The 17,057-nt window shown below is 38.6% G+C and overlaps 1 protein-coding gene and 1 long non-coding RNA gene across 2 annotated transcripts in view; both read right to left on the reverse strand.

Moving 5' to 3' along the window:
• The window catches only part of LOC135224673 (influenza virus NS1A-binding protein homolog B-like), a 29,605-nt gene extending 20,526 nt beyond the window's left edge, over positions 1-9,079 (reverse strand). The window contains exon 1 of the mRNA XM_064263913.1: positions 8,167-9,079. The gene's annotated coding sequence lies outside the window, so the exon portion shown is untranslated. The remainder of the gene's footprint in view (positions 1-8,166) is intronic.
• Positions 9,080-16,216: 7,137 nt separating this feature from the next.
• On the reverse strand, positions 16,217-16,619 carry LOC135225053 (uncharacterized). The gene is made up of 2 exons (XR_010316897.1): positions 16,480-16,619; positions 16,217-16,429 (listed from the first exon to the last, which is right to left on the reverse strand). It is a non-coding gene; the product is annotated as an uncharacterized LOC135225053 (long non-coding RNA).
• Positions 16,620-17,057: the final 438 nt, after the last annotated feature.

Below are 17,057 nucleotides of genomic sequence, written 5' to 3' on the forward strand. Positions count from 1 at the left end.
AACAAAAGGGCATAAGAGAGCCAACAACTTTTTCTGGGAACTGTCATCTTTGATATGACTGCATTATAAGCATATGAAGACTGACTCTCAATACTATTTTTTTTTTTTTTTTGGTAAAACGAAATGTTATTATGCGGAGATAAGATTTTGAGAGAGAGAGAGAGAGAGAGAGAGAGAGAGAGAGAGAGAGAGAGAGAGAGAGAGAGAGAGAGAGAGAGAGAGAGAGAGGTTGCAGCCATTCCAAAGAAGTGTGTGAGGGGTCCCTAACCTTAAAGGAGAGTTATCCAACTGGAGGAGGAGGAGGAGGAGGAGGAGGAGGAGGAGGAGGAGGAGGAGGAGGAGGAGGAGGAGGAGGAGGAGGAGGAGGGACTCGTTAGTTCGTTGCCGTGGTAACTATAACTACAGTTTGAAAGACTGAATAACGGAACAGCTACACACTATAGTGACTATACACTCACGACCAGAACTGAATCTTCTATCCTAACTCTTGCCTTCATTAACATAGAGAGAGAGAGAGAGAGAGAAAATTTCCCCTTTCCTTCTGGCCACCATCTCTCTCTCTCTCTCTCTCTCTCTCTCTCTCTCTCTCTCTCTCTCTCTCTCTCTCTTTGGCACTAGGCCAACCGTGGCATTGTTTGACCAGTGGACTCGTGCCAGTACTTTACACCTCCCTACTTAACACCTCAAAGGAACGTCATGAAGTGTTTTTATAAGGTGAATAGGCAACTACTTAAATAAAAACAATTATATTAACATCACGGCAACTATTAATATTTTAAGCACGAGGCCCCCCACAAAGGATACGAAATTACGAATGTCTGTAGGCTGCACCTATATTAAATATATAGTCTGCTTCTGACGTCATCACAGAAAAAAAAATTAAATACTTCGCCAGAAGGGCGCCTGATTACTTATAATACTGATCGACATCACAATTTTTCCAAGGTTTTTGGGTAAATTTATTGTTGCTTATCTTATTCAACATCATACTCGACATTGCAACAATTCTGGCAACATCATACTCAACACTGCAAGAAGCCAGATTTGTTATTACCACGCCAATGGAGAACAACCACAAGGCAGGAATTGAAATACCAAGATTTAGGCCGAAGTAGAGCAGAAAGGTTTGAAAGACGTAACGGTAGAAAAACCTCAAAGCAGATGGAAGAAAATAGAATAAGAACGAAAGTACAGTAAAAGGAATGAAAGGGCGTTGCAGCTAGGGGCCGAAGAAACAAAAGACACGCAACGAGCGCTCGGCAATGCAAAGGCGGAGTGAGAAACCAGGAAGCGTGGGGTGGGAAAATCCCCATCGATTTATTAGTACCATACATATATACACTGTTACGGGCTGCTCTTATGAGCAAGAGCCCGTGCTGGCATACGGTCAGCTTCATCTAGAACAACTACATACACTGGCGTCACACAAATACAGGTAGTTTAATAACAAGAAATGCAGCGGCTGATCTGATATCAAAAGCTATCCTTGATTTGACAAATTCCACACGTAAGACAGTTCCATGAACAGATACGGTTGTAAACCGCCTCCCCGCCCCCACCTACTCATGATTTTAAAAAAATCTCGCATAATTAAAGGGGGGGGGGCATTCACCCGTCTATCCAAGAAAAATGGCAGCTGGACTTGTTTTTGAAAGACTTCGAAAGTCACACAGCGGGGAAACTGGGGACGAAAGCGCGTTCTTAAGCTATATGTAATTTTTTAATAATGGAAACTTCTCAATAATAAAATTAGTCGACATTTTCAAATCGCGGACCTAACGCTTTTCCAGGGCTCACTGGGATAGGTCAAAACCCGTCATCAAATCCAGGATAGGCCAAATCTTTTAATTAAAGCAGCAGGTCAGACCCACCTGCTTTTGGAGGGTTCTTTGGGCCTTTAAAATGCAGTCAAAACCACAAAACGATGCATATATCAATTTCAAGACTGCGCTATAGCATCTAAACTCTAAACTGGGCCCCTTCCCCCTCCCAAATTCGCGCCAAACCTGTAGTACCATCTTAGACTTATATACTCTCCAACGAACCCGGTAAACGTCATCTGTTAAGCTGCACTTATACCAAGCCATCACGCCACAAATTACAGATTTAAAGACAATAGTTCTTTTGCTATATTTACTCCAAACAGTTTCGCGAGGTGATTATATAAAAAAAAAATAAATAAAATAAAAATAAAGAGGGGTAGGAGGGTGCGGTTTGAACCCAGTGACGACCACCGCCCCAACCCACCAGCCACATCCTTCTACAATACGGCTTCGCTTGCTCGTCTCCCAGTTAATGGCATTAGGCAAAATAAGGCAGTCAGTCGTCTGGGAGACGGCGCCTGGCATATTTATTTTGATTTTTCTTTTTTCTTTTACACAATCCTAAGAGCCACCTACTTCTTAAAGAGCATTTTCCACACCGTTTATATGCTTTCCAGGGATCTACTATGGAGGCTCTGAAATCATTAAGTAGTCTACATTTGAATGCAGATCAGACTACGTATGCGTCTAGTCATGTGTTGTGTATACGAACACAGCTATATGCGGATACCTGCAGAGAGAGAGAGAGAGAGAGAGAGATCCCCAATTCTAGTCAGGGGGCTTTCGTCAGAATCTTGACACAAAACCATTGCCAACTAAAAATTAAATTTAAAAATTCACAGACTCGAAACGGTATGCACCCAATCGTCCACACCCCCAAAATCCCCCCTCCCCCACCCACCCCAACTTCCTCCCTCCATCTTGGATCCTGCAGGTGTGTGAGAGGTCACTGAACTCTCTTTTGACTACTCACTGCTGCTCGATTACGGCCTCCTCTCTCGCCTCCATCCTAAGACATCTCCTGCTCCATGGGTGAAATTTAGAGAGAGAGAGAGAGAGAGAGAGAGAGAGAGAGAGAGAGAGAATCAATTCTACCCATATGAAACAAGTCAAAACCCAAAACCCATCTTGCCTCACACGGATGTACAGAACTACTATGCACAATATTGCATCACTTCAAGACGCCACATATTCGTAACGCATATTCCCAAGATAGCGCTTTTCGTTGAACTAAATCTGGAATAAGATCTAGGCCAAAAGCCAAGCGCTGGGACATATGAGATCATTCAGCGCTGCATGGAAAACAGAGTTAAGGTATTAAAACCTAGTACTATGAAGCAACTGTCAGGGTTGCAGGAAGGGGCCAAAGGGATGCTCCAATAGGCCTATGGCAGCGCCCCTTTAAAACACAGGTCACGTTGCAAGAGACTTCTTTTTGCAATGCCGCTTTGACAATGCAATCTTCAGAATGCACGCGTAGACATTTTCCATCTGTTTCGACTTCCTGTTCTACCCTTGTTAAATATTCGTTGGCAGAATACTGGTAAAAAAAAAATTAACTTTGCATATTGCAAGCTCGCGTGCAACACAATGTACATAAAGATGGTACGTTTTGTTCATTTATTTACCGATTTTTTTTTTATTAAAGATTAGTCTACTTCGATCATTTCCTAAGGCTCAGATAATTTAGCCTAAGCTGAAGTATCTGTTTCGAAGAGGGCAGTATACCATTACGTAGTTCTCCATGATAGGAAAGATGGTTCAAATCTCTCTCTCTCTCTCTCTCTCTCTCTGGTTTAACGTGTATAAAGGCGATCTTGACATTGGCTCCTAAATAAAAGTGTACTTAGTGCAAAAACAGATAACATGTAGTGGCATGAAAAAAGTTTAAGTCTAGTAATCACGAGAGAGAGAGAGAGAGAGAGAGAGAGAGAGAGAGAGAGAGAGAGAGAGAAACTTTACCATGTCAGCAAGAAGCTTCGCTGTACTTCTAAAAGATACCGTCCAACGCGGAACCAGAGGAATTTATTTCTGGCGATAGAAATTAATTTCTCGATACAATGTGGTTCGGATCCCACAATAAGCTGTAGGTCCCGTTGCTAGGTAACCAATTGGTTCCTAGTCACGTAAAAATATATCTAATCCTTCGGGCCAGCCCTAGGAGAAGAGCTGTTAATCAGCTCAGTGGTCTGGTAAAACTAAGATATACCTAACTTTTCTAAAAGATACCGAGATTTATTTCTAGATAAATGAAGCCCTTGAAACAGTTATAACGAAAAATGTTCACTTCTAATTGTTCATTTTCATAAAATTGCCAAAAAAAATGAAAATATATAAAAATTAAGGGAATGTACGTATATTCATTTGGAAAACCCAACTGACTTAAAATTTAAGCTTTCAAAGAATATAGTCTTCATTTGCAAGACGTAACAGATGACAATACGAAATACAAAACGAGATCAGTTACTAGAAAAATAAAGTAAATTAATAAATAAGTAGATAAAAATGTCAAGTAAATTATCAAATACTTGGAGAAGAACCGCTTAATAGGCTTAAGACTACCAAAAACCATGACAAGGTCAGTCAAGTGCTTCAGAGTTTTACGGTACTACTGTGAACAGTTTTATGTTGTTTAAATAATTAGTTAAATTCGACACAGGAGGCTACAGTTTCTACAAATTATCAAATTAAAATTCAAGGTAATCTGTCTACAACTCTTGAAACTACTGGATTTACCCTTAAAATACTGAAGAGCATGTAAGATCATCTCTCCAGTTTACTGTAGAGGAATTGAAAAAAAACCCAAAGGATATTGCCATCTCTTAGGGTTTTTTTTTTTATTTTTCGTCAGTATCTTTGGAAACCTCGACTTCAAGTAAACAACGGAAGCATGCCGCGATAAAATCATCGTCCATCCTGAGAGAGAGAGAGAGAGAGAGAGAGAGAGAGAGAGAGAGAGAGAGAGAGAGAGAGAGAGAGAGAGAGTATTGACACGAAAGCAAGCGTGCTAACCCCGTAGAGTTTTACACTCTCACACCTTGCTTATACAGGCGAGAGAAAAGAAAAAGTATTTGGTGCGCACTTTAAAATGGAGCCGTTGCCGTGTCTTTGAAACCAGTATGGTTACCAGGACTAACTGGATTAAATTGATTTGGTACTCAAGTGTTGAAACAATATCATGCTTTGAAAGGGACTGATCGATGGTACTAAAGTAACTAACTTAAGCAAACCTGATGGTACTACAGTAACTAAACCTAAGCAAACCTGCTGTTTTACAAAGTGCAAAAACGGCTTCTGAAATTAAGTAATATTAAATCAACTCGCTGTGTCTTACAAATATTAGCAAGACGCATTTATACCCATGAACAATCACATTTAAGATGACGTATCCAGCAGAATTCAAGACAGCAATCGTGTGTGGTGTGTGTGTGTGTGTGTGTGTGTGTGTGTGTGTGTTACACAGACACTCACACAGACAAATCAAATTAGCATTATTTTCAAGCAAGTAAAAAAAATAAATAAATCATGTGATGCAGTCTGCATTAAACTGCCTATGATACAATACTCAAGACATGTGATGCTACTAGTCCTGAGAGAGAGAGAGAGAGAGAGAGAGAGAGAGAGAGAGAGAGAGAGAGAGAGAGAGAGAGAGAGAGAGAGAGAGAGAGAGAGAGAGAGGTTATAGTCTCAATGATGAATTTAAATGAAGCAGACAGGAAGCCACCAATTCCTTCAAGAAATCTTAGATAATTTACGTTCTATTTGGCCAAACACCTGTGATGGGTATTTCACAATAAAAAAAGGACCTATGCAACCACATTTGTTCTGTATACCCCACCAACATTCAAAGATAAAAGCGGATCAAATACGTCCTTTTATCACTGATTATACGAGAGATCATAAGAATCTAGAAAAAGACAAATTCATCCCAATCGTTTAACAATCTGGCTAAGTTAGTTACGTCAGAGAGAGAGAGAGAGAGAGAGAGAGAGAGAGAGAGAGAGAGAGAGAGAGAGAGAGAGAGAGAGAGAGAGAGAATGACTCATCCGTCCATTCCTCTCTCTCCCAATCGATCCCGGACCGTCTATCTGGTTTTGCTTTTGGGTCCGGATAAGCGAAACTCCTAGGAACGTTATCCGGCTAGGCGTAGGGTATTACGCTTCCGATGTAGCAGTATAAGGCAAACATTTCGGATATCGTTGGCTGATAGGATGCTTTAATTTTTTTTAATCTCTCTCTCTCTATACTCAATAAAAACGCCGAAGCATTGGCCATTTTTTCATCCTAGTCACAGAAAAACAAAAGACTACTGCATGTTCATGTCACACGCTAGTATAAGTTGAAGAGCAGCTTATCCACAATTATGATTTATATCTTTAACTTGTTCATTATTACCTAGTTGGTGAAACGACCCATAAGTACTGGACATAGCCTAGTCCCTTTGTTGATAAAGTTGACTGTTTTGCAAAACGAGCTGGCAATGTTGCAAAAATCATTGAGCTAACTCTGACAAAATGGACATTTTACAAAAAATACATCAGTGATATTAAACATAAAATTATGGTGTCGTTACAGAAAATAGTCTATTATAACAATGGGAAATCAGAATATGACTTTGGTGACTTGACATATGATAATACAAAGTACCTGAATATTATGTAATTAAGCCATTAGTCAAACATCTCAGCTAAGTAATTTGATACAAAATACACAAAATAACTTTGGGGTGGGTCTATTAGCCAAATATCAAGATGTTATATTTGCAGCTATGAGGGCCTTAAAATAGTGAAGATTATACACTTGGCCTGGCACCTCCGGCTTGTGAATTATGTTTGAAACATTGTTAGTCTGATTTTGCATAATCTTGGGGGATGCATTGCCCAAATAATTAATGGGGTTGGGAGTCGTGTCCGCACAGGGTTTGGCAATCATGAATTTCGTAGTTAATTCCAAATATTTTCCCCAAATTCAAAATAGAGCATTCATTGTTGACCGTACAATGGAAAATATGCCCTTGAATTTAAAGTAAATACTAGCCAAATATTTTATGCTTGTTCAACAACAATTTTAGCTCTTAATATAATCATAATAATAGATATGGGTTACACAGCATCCTTGGCAATCTGTTTACATTTACATTTAAATGAGAAGTACTGGGGACTGAATCCTAGGAAGATAATTGTGGCAATTTCTAACCAAGCTCATTTCTATTCCAAGTTTTGACTCTCAAAGCCGCTGTTAACTTGCCTATTATATCCACCAACAAAAATTGCAAGGTAAGCTAGTAAATACATAAATAATGGTAATACTTATAGCCCACTTTATTTCTAAGACGTATCTTCAGAATCTGTAATCGCAAATTTATTTCAGTTATTTCATAAGCCACGCGATTATACTACCTACTAGGCTGGTGCAAGTATTTTTCGTTTTCACTAGTTAGTTTACAGAGAACTAATATTTCCTTCAAAGCTTTAAACGACTGCATAGGCTAGTTACTGTGTTGAAACCTTTCTTCAGATGTCGGTTAGTTATAGCAGGTCTTTGTATAACAGAAATCCAAGGGCAATTGAGAATCCTAGATACAAATTAGCCCAACCTGAGAATTCTTGTTGAAGACAGACTCAACACTGCTTATAATAAGCCTTGTAATAACCTATCTTGTGAATTATACAATACAATTAATCATGGAAGTGTAAATTTTACCCACATTTCGTGTGCACAAGGCCTATCACAGGTTCCTGACTGATGGCCACATTTGTTGGCCTATTTTGTGGAGCGCATGCGCACGGCGACCAGAGTGCCAGGCCTATCTCTGGTCGTTCATTCATAAGAAACTGATCAATATTGAGTTCGGCTAGAAAGTCACGCCTAAATTTCAATTTTAAATTACATTAATCCCTTTCTCTGAATACCTGAATCGTGCACATTAATTGAAAGAATGTGCATATATTCTTTGTGCTACTGAATTTTTTTTTTCATCCTTCAAGTTGATAAAGGTTAGCGTAAATTACTATCGCAAAAACGCCTCAATATCAGATTTGAAATTAAAATCACTCCTAGTTTTAATTTCTAAATCACGCACATTGTTTGTACGAAGATATCTATCCAATTCTTTATGTTACTAGCTTTTTCTTTTACCCTTAAGCTGATAAAGGTTAGCATAACCTAAAAAGTTACCGGAATAAGATAAGCCTTAACTTTCACTTTTGTAGACATTCCTCGTCCTATACGGCTGTTGTCAAAACAAACACCAAAAAAAAACAGCTTTAAAACTTAAAAAAAAAAAAAAAATGACAATCGTACTGGATTGTTATAGCAAAGAACAAGCCACGAAATGACCTACCTTTATTGTAAGAACTGCAGCACAGGGTCGAAATTCCGATTGTCACTCTTCTTCTTCCTCCTTCGATTCCAACTGTCGAAACTGGAACCTCCCCAACAGAGCCACTCCTTGTGTAGCTAATGCTAGAGAATGACGGGCACAACGTCCATATTGTTCAAAAAACGCAAAACGAATTGAGCCAGCCTTGGTACGCTACGCCCCTCCAGGTTTCTGATGTTGAAAGGGGTCTCAGACGAGATGTGTAGAAATTGGGTTCACAGGATGACGGCGACGGGAGCGACTACTCTCCAATGTCCGACGAAGTGGGGAGTTGGTTTAAATGACGTTGAGTTTCCTTTTCACTCTTTCATGAAAATAACGTCCTTCGGTGTTTCCTTACTGGTTAAACTGTCATCACAAACTATCACACTGCGAGACTAATACATGCGGAATACGAAAAGGGTTAAAAACCAAAGCCCGTGCCTTCTCAGATGAGAGGAACTGTAGGAGACGAGAGGAGACGAGGTCCGACTACTCTCTCTCTACCTCTTCTACGTCTGACGCACGTGGAGTTACTGCAGGCAGCCAAGCTCGGGTCTTGAGTAGCTGCTGCTGCTGTGCTGGCCTGTCAACTACCTTTGGCTGGTTGTCAAAAAGGGCCGTCCGTCCGTCTGACTGGTGTAGCTCGTAGATTTGAACTCGACCAACTAGCGGCAGCAGGAGGCGATCTCTTGTCTCACGCAGCACGCCGTTCACCCAAGCGCAGGAGGCTCAGCCTGGAGTGGCGGGTAATTGAAAAAAAGGGTCGAGACAGAGGCCTTTCCCCTGATTTCTCTCCACAGAGAGAGAGACAATAGACTTGGGAGGATGCTCCTCTGATAACGATGTGTTGCCGAAGGGCGCTGGGCTCTGTGTGAGGCACAGAGATACGGTTCAGCCACAACGAAGGGAACTGATCAATACTACAGGTTCGACCTTCCCAATACGCATGACCAAGCTTTGCGGAGGTATACCGGAAAGAGAGAATGGTTCACAATGGCGAATAAATTAAAGATTTAATTATAACTATTGTTACCTTGAATGATGCAAAGTATAAATAAGCATCTTCACTGTTTTGATTTCAAGAATAATTGGACTTATAGAACTCGCGAACGAAAGCTGTAGTATAGGCGCTCTTGCCATATTTGTCTAGACCTTTTTCTTCGCTAACATAATCATTATTCATAGCGAATTATTTTGTCATGGTATATACATTTCATTTGGAATAGAATTCTTCAACTTCCAGGAACAAATTATAACATACAAAAACATAAAATAATTAATAATAATAATAACGCAGATGCCACCGGCGTGGCAGAATTTATGTCGTTGGCTTTCGCCTTTCGGAAGATGGCGGAGGTAACACTAACCAAACATTCGTTTTCTTTGCCTTGACTATCCTGTTCTACAATTTTACTTGACTAAGAATGAGATCATTCCAAGTTCATGTAACTATATCCTTTTAAATTTCATTTATCGAGTCAGAAATCGGCGCTACCTTAAACAAATCATAAGATCGAATTTCTACAACATCGGCGGCACATACACACCGCTTACGGCTACAATGGCAGAGATCTGCTAAGTCGTGTTTTATGGAGTTTATTTTGATTCTGCAAATTGCTCCGTTCAGAAATTAAAGTCGTTCGCGAGAACAAAATGGAAGAGCAGGTCGTTTACTTAAAAGGCGAAAGGGGAAATGCAAATGAGAACGATAAAAGGAATAAAAACAGGAGAAAAAACAACGATCGGCACCTGAGGCCACAGCCCTCCACGCTGGCGGGGATGCGAGCGAGCGAGCGAGCGAGCGAACCCACGCAGCGACAAAGGGAATTATTCCTGGTGACGTCATCCTCCTTCCCTAAATGCCCAGATTACCATTTTTTTTTTTTACATATATACCACTGCATTTGCGATGCCGTGAGATTCGTGTGGTCTTACGTATGTTATAATTTTGTTTCAATCTAAGATAACTACGTCATACATGCTGTTTGTATAGTATGTTGCTGGTATGGTATGGTATGGTAGTAGTGTCGTGTCATGCCGCTCAGATATAGCGAGTTCGCGCCTCGCCCAGGGAAATCATGGGAGGTTAAGCTAATTTTTTTTAAGACCATTCGTTGCAAGCTCTAATATCAAGTCAGTGGCCCCTGTGATGGGTTTGTTCCATGTGAATATTTTTCATCTACTGAAATAGTAATGATTCTTCTTCGTTCCATTACTTGCGCGCGAAAGGTAACCGTTTTAATTATTTGTCAGCATTTGATAAGAGGGAGGAGGAGGAGGAATCTTTCGCTGACGCACACGTGGCCTTGTTTTTGTTGCATTATTGATATTACTCTTTCAAGACCTGCGAGAACATTCTACGCTCTTCTTTACGATGCTTCTGTTCGTGTAACCTCGCTCTGTGTGTGTGTGTTCATTCGTTTGGTTTTATGTACAGCCTTTCACAGAGATTATTCCCCTCTCTAGCGGGTCCTTGTACGTTTTTTTTCGTAATCGAGTTGCTTTATATTTTTATAATATAATTGTCTTTCAGTATCACATAGCTCCTGCAGAATGGGAGAGCCTTTAGGTCTTTTTTTAAGTTTGCTTTCTTCTTGTATAATGATCTTCACTTTCGTTGTACAGTCTTGGCTAGCAAAGTTCAAATGCTCTCTCAGTCTCGCCAGACTTATGGTCGTGGTTCAATTAGCCTATTATATATATATATATATGTGTGTGTGTGTGTATATATATATATATATATATATATATATATATATATATATATATATATATATATATATAAGTATGCTTAAAAAATCATAGCAGATGCACGTGACTTCATTAAATAAGCGAATACCAAAGGAAAATGATAGTCAGAAATCCAAGCGCTTTCGTCTTTATTAAGACATTGTCAAGGAGCGAGTGAAATACAATTGGAGAGAAAGGTCTCAGGTACACAACAAGATCAAGAATACCAGATGGCTAATTGTCAAAAGGGTAAAAATTAAAAGAGATAATCCAGGATTATCGGATATCACACGCTCACAAACAGATTTGACCCTAGCCGAAATTACAAAGTATCTTTACAGTTCAAAACATGGAAAAACTGAATATATTAATTTTGTTGCTTATATTTATCTACAACTTTTTTCATTATGAAAGCATCAAGTTTAAATAAACCAAGACTTACATTTAGATCATTTCTATTATTTGACTTGATGAAACAAGATTCAATTATATTCCTTTTAACTGTGTCATTACATGGGATTAAGGCTCTTGCTTGACTCCAGTAAATAGGATGATCTAAATCTCTCATATGTACGAATAATGCATTCGATATTTGCCCAGTTCTCACAGAATATTGGCGCTGTTTGAGACGTTGTGAAAGAGATTTACCGGTCTGTCCGTACTAGACGTTATCACACTTTTTGCAAGGAGTTTCATATATGCAGCCTGGAAGTTCTTTAGGAGAATTTTTGACTACTAAACTCTTGACATTAATATTACTGAAAACAACATTTATGTTGAATAGCTTTAAAATTCTAGGAATATCTGAAAACCTTTCATCATAGGGTAATTTTAGAATGTTATGCTTACTAAATTCAAGTTTGTCATTAGTTGAATAAAATGTTTATCTAGCTCTTTTCCATGCCACATCTACAAAAGTCCTTGGGTATTTAAGTTTTAATGCAATATCATAAATAGTTTTAATTTCAGCGTCAATAAACTGCGGGCTGCAGACACGTAAAGCCCTTAGGAACATCCCAGAAAAAACAGAGAATTTAACATTTTGATGGTGATTGGAGTAGTATTGAACAAGAGGCAATGTTAGTTGATTTCCGAAAGATTGAAAGGGTGAAATTTCTATAATTTCTATGGACAGTTACATCAAGAAAATTCAAATTACAATTTCTTTCTTCCTCTACAGTAAATTTTATAGAAGGGACTAAATTATTGAGATTATTAAGGAATTCCAGGAGATTTTCGTGAACTGGCCAAATACAGAAAATATCATCCACATACCTAAACCATATAACTTTTTGGGGCAAAATTCTTGGTAAGAGTTTTGTCTAAAAAAATTCCATGTAAATATTGCTAAGGACAGGAGATAAGGGATTACCCAATAGACATGCCAAACTTTTGTACAAAAAATTCCCATTAAAACAAAATTTACTATCTTTGATACATAACCTTATGAGACTAATGAGGTTTGCTACAGTTAAGGGAATGTCATGACGTTCTAATTCATCCTCCAAATATTCAAGTAATTTTCTTAAAAGCCTGGAGAAATCTCACGGGTACATTAGGGGGAGAAGGTTTACTCATAGCACCATACACAATACCTTTACAAATATCTTATCTATATATATATATATATATATATATATATATATATATATATATATATGCTTAACTTGCTGTTTCTTAGATATGTCGGTTCCCCAAATTTTAAGGGCTTCAAAGACTGTAAGAAGTATTTTGTATTCTATTCTTAAGGCTTTCACTGGGAACCAATGTTTAGCTCGATTAGTGAGTGCCGGGTTTATTCTGTCATGGTAAAGTAATCCTTTCATTAATATGGCGGCTCTATTTATTTATTTATTTTTTTTTACTCATCACGTTTTTCTTTAGGTAGTTGGGAAGACCTTGTGTGTGTGAGAGTGTGTATACGCTTTAAGGCCATAGTTTTTCTCATATTACTTGCAGGTGTCTCCAGATTCTCATCCGTCCAGATTCTACGATTCTCATGCGTCAGTCAATTAATGGTGCAATATACGCAACCTTCTTTCTTTTTTTTCTATTTATTGTTATGAGTCAAGACGGCCGTTACTCTATTCCTTGGGATTTTGTATATACGACGCATATATTGTACGCATTAAAAATAACACTAGACCAATAACATTATCCTGTGGAACGCCAGCAGACAGAATAGGCCTTGGTTCACTAAAGATTCTATCAACAGCAACTCGGTCACGAGAGAGAGAGGAGTAGAGATTGGAAGAGAGAAAGAGAGGAAGAAGCAGAGAGAGAGAGAGAGAGAGAGAGCACCGGAAGTGGATGACTTGTCACTCGAACGGCTTATAATACCTACCACTTAAGTAGTGGGTACCGAAGATTCTATAAAAACTAAATGCCGTTGAAACCGCTATAATGTTCACTGATACAAGTATATTTATGAGTGTAGCCTATCTATAAATGATTATTTTTTTTGTACTTCACTTTCAAGCCTAGGCGTGTGGGATCTTTATTGAATTATAAATGCAACTTTAGGTGAATGTGTTTACACCTCGTCCTTGCGACGCCAGTAAGAACTAACAAATCAATCAATGTTACGACTCGTTGATCACTTGACAGTCCTAATACATATCTGGCCTTGAAAGTGAAATACTAAAAAATATATTAAAAAAACAATAATTTGTGAAACAGCTACATTTATAATGAACTTGTATAGATTATAATGATACGTGTTCTTACGACTGTGTAAGAATACAATTGTGTATATACATATACAGTACACACACATATATATACAAATATATATATATATATATATATATATATATATATATATATACATATATATAAAGGCAATTGCATTCGTACGAACACAGAAGGACATGCATTGTTATAAGTCTAATTTTTTCCCCACATGATCAGTTTTTTAGTAGTGATCCTCGATCTCAAGCATTAATTTTTTTTTTTTTTTTTTTTGCATTATAAAAAAACAGTAAAGAAAAACTAGCCTGGCATATTGTATTGTATTATATTAATATATATATATATATATAATATAATATATATATACTATATATATATATATATATATATAATATACACGTATATAATACATATCGAGCTACAAATGTCCTTTAATATCCAATTCGCTCAACCTCGGAATTAAATATTTTCATATACGGTAACTAAAGGGGAATTTTTTAGTCGATAAGAAATTTGTCGGCTCACGGGCGCCAACCATCGAACCAACACTTTCCATTGTGGAGTGAGAGATGTGTATTTCTGGTGATAGAAGTTCACTCTCGACGTGGTTCGGAAGTCACGTCAAGCCGTTGGTCCCGTTGCTGAATAACCACTGGTTCCATACAACGTAAAAACACCATACAAATAAACAAACAAACAAACAACACATTCAGGACGATAGGAAGCTTAGACTACACCCTCGGTCTAGTGCACCGTGACCACACCATCACCGGAGGAGAATCTCGCGGCGGCGGTGTGGTCTAAAAGGCTTCACTGTGCCCCCTGCATATATTGGGTTCGATGGTTCGCGCTCTTGGGCCGACAAAATTTCTTATCGACTAAAAAATTCCCCTTCGATTAACGTATATGAAAATATATTAATTCCGAGGTAGAGCGAATTAGATATTAAAGGATATTTGTAGCTCGATGTATATATATATATATATATATATATAATATATATATATATATTAATTGCGTGGTAGAGCGAATTAGGTATTAAAGGACATTTGTAGCTCGATGTATGGATATAAATCACGCAATGGGATGTGACATATATAATATCTCGCCTCAGTTCACGGAAAAGTGACAACGTGTTGTAACGTGTCACTCGTGTCGGCGCCGGGTGGACAGATAGATACGTATACACTGTAGATCTTGGATACGACACGTGGGGAAGGTACGTATTCTGGATATCATAGCTCAACCGGCCAGTCATTAGTATAGTGTCTCAAAGAGCGGAAGGCAGTCATGCTCAAAGAGCGGAAGGCAGTCATGGAGTTTGTGAACAATCTCAAGTGGCCATTCTCTCTTCTTACGAGTATCCTGATTTTCGTTGTCTGGTCTGTGGTCATTGTCCTGGTGACATATTTCGTTGTGCACTCACAGTGTCAGACTCAGACTCTACCACCCAACGCCTTCGCGGGGAATGTGACCACCACCACACCCACGGAAAAATGCCTGTGCCCCAATTCGACCTGTGGAAATGCTGATGGGAAAGCTGTCGATTCGTTGACACCTGACAGAATGACTGTCGGGTGCATCGCAATGACGAAGATGCGTCATTTTTCCGAATTCACCGAAGGCGCTGTGCAGAAACCTACTCCAGGGAGAGTTCGCGATGGCCGAATGCGTAGACGACCCCGATTATAGCCCGGATTCTGATCACAAGTGCCTTCCTGATCAGCAATTCGGTAGGACAATGACATTCAGCTTTGAAATTTATAAAAAATACGTTTTGGAAGACTGTGTGCTCAACCTGACGGAGTATACACGATGCAAATGGCAAAAGGAGCACCTTCCCCGACCAGACGTAGACCATCATAGTCTGGCCTGCATCCCCCGCCGGAGGTAGATAAGAGTTTAGTGGTGACGAAGAACCCGCCTGCAATTCCTTAACGAAATTCCTTCAAAGTACAGGTAAGAGTCTTATGAACGTATAAGTGTGAGCGTTACTGTAATTATAAGTAATACTACAATTATTACCCAGTGTTTAAAAAAAATTCTTTAAGCCTAGTTAAAAATAATAACAATAATAATAATAATAACAAATAATAATAATAATTAATTATTATTATTATTTATTATTATTTATTTTAAAATCCCTGGTAATTTGTAAATATTGTGGGTATATATTTTTGTAATATTTTGTAACATCTTCCTTATGTAAATGACATGTAATATTTTTCTAATTAAAGAAAGAAAGAAATGTCAGCAGGAAGAGTTCTTCTTTTCCGCTCCGTAGAAGAATCTGGTTAAATAGCACTGAATGATTCTTGTGTAGATAGATAGAGAGAGAGAGAGAGGAGAGAGAGAGAGAGAGAGAGAGAGAGAGAGAGAGAGAGAGAGAGAATTTTACTCAAGTTAAAAGCGATTGCTCATGTACGATTGATAAGTAATTACAGGAAGCTTTCTTTTATCCTCAGATACTGGTAGCCTACGCTTCTTTTGGCAGTGACGTCGACCCAGCTTCTCGGAAACAAACCCCTCCCCCCCCCCACTCCCGCGGTTCTCGAAAACATCTGCCGTGGAACATTCCAGAAGTTCTCCTGTCTGAAGTTATGCGTAGCGAGAATTTACAGCTGTTGATTGAGTACTTTATTTATATACTATAATATATGTGAGGTAGATTATTGTCTGTGTGACATTGGTGTGTGATGGAGGATGCAAAATTCTGTTCTGTGGAGTAGACATGACTTTACTTATGTATTTTAAAAAAGGGGAAGGTGATACTCACATGTTTGCATGCAGCATATATGAAAAGTGAATCGCAGTTGCCACTCTCTCCTCTCTCTCTCTCTCTCTCTCTCTCTCTCTCTCTCGTCCAGCCACCTCTCTCTCTCTCTCTCTCTCTCTCTCTCTCTCTCTCTCTCTCTCCTTTACGAGAGACCTTGAAAGGCGCAGAGTGGTTTCCAGTAAGGCACTTGGTTTTGTACTTATTAAGCTAGTCCTCTATTTGTGATACCTATGATCGTGCCCTCTAGTAGGCCTATGTATTGATTTTAAGCCACTGCATTGTGATAGAACTTGGTTGTGCCGTGATCTTTTCGTTGACAAGGGTTATAATATGCAAGTGTAGTCTTCGCGGGTGCCAGCCATGAGCAGTGAAAATATTTTTCACATATATTTTTATAATTGTGACTCCTATTAACGGGTAGCCTATTATAGGTACACGCACGTGTTAATGAACTCCCTTGTTGATAACTGATTTCACAATGTGTAAATGTTATTGTATAACTTATCAAGACTTTTCCCCTCTTTTATTCACGATAAGAGGAAGAGTTCATTTTACAATTTAATACGTATACAATGTATGTAATTTATATAAAAAATCAACAAATATATAGTCACAATATTTTTTAATAGATCAATATACTTAAATTTTCTATGTGACCAGACAATGATGTTCC

The sequence above is a fragment of the Macrobrachium nipponense genome, chromosome 12, assembly GCF_015104395.2.
Source record: "Macrobrachium nipponense isolate FS-2020 chromosome 12, ASM1510439v2, whole genome shotgun sequence".
NCBI lineage: Eukaryota > Metazoa > Arthropoda > Malacostraca > Decapoda > Palaemonidae > Macrobrachium > Macrobrachium nipponense.